At 40.8% G+C, this 4,046-nt stretch overlaps 1 pseudogene; it reads right to left on the bottom strand.

Annotated features, from left to right (window-relative positions):
- Positions 1-1,599: 1,599 nt before the first annotated feature.
- LOC105738765 lies at positions 1,600-3,342 on the bottom strand (annotated as a pseudogene).
- Between the last annotated feature and the right edge of the window lie 704 nt (positions 3,343-4,046).

The raw sequence follows: 4,046 nt of genomic DNA on the forward strand, positions 1-4,046 counted from the left end.
CCTGATACCATCATAATGGGGGTTAGGGTTTCAACATATGAATTTCGGGTGGACACATTTAGTCCATAACAGTATGTCCTGTAATAATAAAAAGGCCAAAGTTTTTGAGAACTTATAACAATCTTAAATGTGTATTCACCTCATAATAAAGCTTCAAAATACCTGAATAAAAAAACTAGATAATGTAAAAAGAGATACAGAAACTGCTACAATCATAAGTGGAGAAATTTTTAGGATCTGGCTCTCCGTAGTTAATAAAACAAGTTAACAAAAAATCAGTATGACATAGAAGACTTGAGCAATACTATAAGCCCACTGACCTAGTTTTCATTCATAAAACAATTACAGAATACCATTTTTTCCTCAAGTACACATGGAGCATTAATCAAAATAGACCATGTACTGGTTCATAAAATAAGAATCAATAAGTTTTAAATGATTGAAATCATATAGATTATGTTCTTTTGCAGTGACACAATTAAATAGAAATCAATAGCAATGTAGCTAAAAAATTTCTAGGTATTTGGAAATTAAGCAACACAGTACTAAATAATACATAGGTCCAAAAACTCATGACAGGAGACATTTAAAAATACATCAAACTGAATAATAAAAAATAATAAAATACAGGCGTATCTTGAAGATAGTGCAGGTTTGGTTCCAGATCACCACAATGTAACAAATATCATAGTAAAGTAAGGCACACAAATTGTCTGGTTTCCCAGTGTATGTAAAAGTTATGTTTACACTATATTGAAGTCTATTGACTGCACCGTAGCAGTATGTCTAAAACATCAATGTATATACCTTAACTTAATTTAAAATACTTTATTGCTAAAAATGCTAATGATTATCTGAGTTTTCAGCAAGTTGTCATCTTTTTGCTGATGAGTTTTGCACTGATGTTGATGGCTGCTGACTGATCAGGGTGGTGGTTTGAAGTATGTATGGAAAGTTATGGTAGGACATAGTAGTAGCAGTGGTCAGACATGGAAATGGTGGGGAGACAAAAATATACATGTGAAATAAAACTCAGTATTTTAATAAAGTAATAAAAAACTGGAAGGGATGAGGTGTCCTTAAAACCAAGCAAAGGATGGAGTTCCATCTTTAAAAATGAAACAGGTGGCCGGGCGTAGTGGCTCACGCCCGTAATCCCAGCACTTTGGGAGGCCGAGGCGGGCAGATCACGAGGTCAAGAGATCGTGACCAGCCTGACCAACAAGGTGAAACCTGGTCTCTACTAAAAAAAAAAACACAAAAATTAGCTGGGCATGGTGGCGTGTGCCTGTAGTCCCAGCTACTCGGGAGGCTGAGGCAGAAGAACCGCTTGAACCCAGGAGGCGGAGGTTGCCGTGAGCCAAGATGGCGCCACTGTGCTCCAGCCTGGCGACAGAGTGAGACTCTGTCTCAAAAATAAAATAAAATAAATAAAAAATAAACAGGCATTTTGGACAACATATTCTTGGCAATGGAACCTGGACAACATTTATCGAACACAGTAGGGAAAGTTCTCACTTTGCATTATAAAAAGGACAGCCAGATATCAACTGTTACAGAAATGAAATAAGATGAAAAAATTTTAACAAATTGTTTCAACTATTTTCTTAAAGAGACTTTCTCCACTGCCAGAGATCTTGAGTAACCTCCTGGTCAGTCATCCAGAAGCAATTCTTCACATGATTGATGAACTTGGCTTCCATTTTGGGAAGAGAACCACCTTTTTCTGTACTTGCTTGCATTTTTCCTTTTTTTTTTTTTATTATACTTTAAGTTCTAGGGTACATGTGCACATGTACATGTGTAGAAATATTGTGGAACAGTAAATATTGCTGCCTGATCCTTCCTCTAGAATCTTTGTCCCAGAGGGACACCCTCCTGTATGAGGTGTCAGTCAGCCCCTACTGGGAGGTGTCTCCCAGTTAGGCTACATGGGGGTCAGGGACCCACTTGAGGAGGCAGTCTGTCCATTCTCAGAGCTCAAACACCATGCTGGAAGAACCACTGCTCTCTTCAGAGCTGTCAGACAGGGACATTTAAATCTGCAGAAGTTTCTGCTGCCTTTTGTTCAGCTATGCCCTGCCCCCAGGGGTAGGCTCTATAGAGGCAGCAGGCCTTGCAGAGCTGCAGTTGGCTCTGCCCAGTTACAGCTTCCCTGGCCACTTTGTTTACCTACTCAAGCCTCAGCAATGGTGGATGCCCCTCCCCCTGCCAGGCTGCTGACTCACAGGTCAGTCTCAGACTGCTGCTCTAGCAGTGAGCAAGGCTCCGTGGGCGTGGGACCCGCTGAGCCAGGCACAGGATATAATCTCCTGGTGTGCCATTTGCCAAGACCATTTGAAAAGCGCAGTATTTGGGCGGGAGTGTCCCGATTTTCCAGGTACAGTCAGTCACTGCTTCCCACGGCTAGGAAAGGGAAATCCCCTGACCCCTTGCACTTCCTGGGTTAGGTGTTGCCCCGCCCTGCTTTGGCTCACCCTTCGTGGGCTGCACCCACTGTCCAATCTGTCCCAATTAGATGAACCAGGTACTTCAGTTGGAAATGCAGAAATCACCCTCTCTGCGTCAATCACGCTGGGAGCTGCAGACCGGAGCTCTTCCTATTTGGCCATCTTGGAACGGGGACCCGCATTTTTGCTTTAATGTCTTCTATAGAACTAGGTCCTTTTGGTGTTTTAGGAGTTTTTTCCTGTTTTTTTGAAGGATTCTTGTCCTTTTGATCTTGGTGTTGATGATGGTTTTGAGTCCTTTCCATTCTGATTTGACATCTGTTCATCTTTGGCTGGAATATCTCGTACAGATTTCTTCAATGGCACTTTTTCTTCAGTTTCTTCATCATCAAAATCATCATCATCTTCTTCATCATCATCATAATCATTTGCATCAGCAGCAAGTTTTACTTTTTTCTGTGGAAACTTGCTACCACCTCCAGGGGCAGACAGCTTTCCAGATATACTTAAGAGTTTCACATCCTCCTCCTCTTCATCTTCTGGCTCTGCATCTTCCTCCTAAGTGCTGTCCACTAATATGCACTGGCCCTGAACCACACTTCAGCCATAAGACCACTGGTGGTGTGATTTCAAAACCCCCAGAGGAAACCATTGGCTGTATAGACATTTTCAAAGTTGACAGTGTTACTTTAACTGGACTGCCTTCATAATTCATTGCCTCTGCTTCAACAATGTGCAATTCATCCTTTGCACCAGCCCCTAAACTGACCGTTATTAAAGATAAGTGGTGCTCATTTTCATCATTAACCACCTTAAAGTGATAATCTTTGTCAACCTTTAGTTCACAACCAAAAAGATAGCTCTGGGACCTCAGGGGGCTCGTGTCCACATTCAAGTTTTAAAATGAGTTTACAGCAGTTCAGTTAGATCTTCAGGATCCACTTCTGATTCTAGTTATCTTGCGATTTCCACATATGAAGTCACTTACTCCAATGAAGTCTTAAGCCCCTCACAGTCATTCATGAAGTCGAAAACAACTTTTTCCAAACTCTTGTTAATGTTGATATTCTAACCTCTCATGAATCACAAATGTTTTTAATGGCATCCAGAATGGTGAATCCTTTCCAGAAGATTTACATTTACTTTGCCCAGATCCATCAGAAGAATCACTATCTATGGCAGCTATAGCCTAACAAAATGTATTTCTTAAATAATAAGACTTGAAAATTGAAATTATTTCTTGACCCATGGGCTGCAGAATGTACGTTGTGCTAGTGGGCATGAAAACAACATTCATCTCCTTGTACATCTCCATCGGAACTCTTGGGTGACCAGGCTTATTGTCAATGAGCAATAATATTTTGAAATGAATCTTTTTTTCTGAGTAGCATGTCTCAACAGTGGGCTTAAAATATTCAGTAAACTATGCTGTAAACAGATGTCCTGTCATCCAGGCTTTGTTTTTCTATTTATAGAGCACAGGCAGAGCAGATTTAGTATGATTCTTAAAGGCTCTAGAATTTCCAAAATGGTAAATGAGCATTGGCTTCAACTTAAAGCCACCAGCTGCATTAGCCCCTAACAAGAGAGTCAGAC

This window comes from Nomascus leucogenys, chromosome 9 (genome assembly GCF_006542625.1).
Source record: "Nomascus leucogenys isolate Asia chromosome 9, Asia_NLE_v1, whole genome shotgun sequence".
Classification (NCBI taxonomy): domain Eukaryota; kingdom Metazoa; phylum Chordata; class Mammalia; order Primates; family Hylobatidae; genus Nomascus; species Nomascus leucogenys.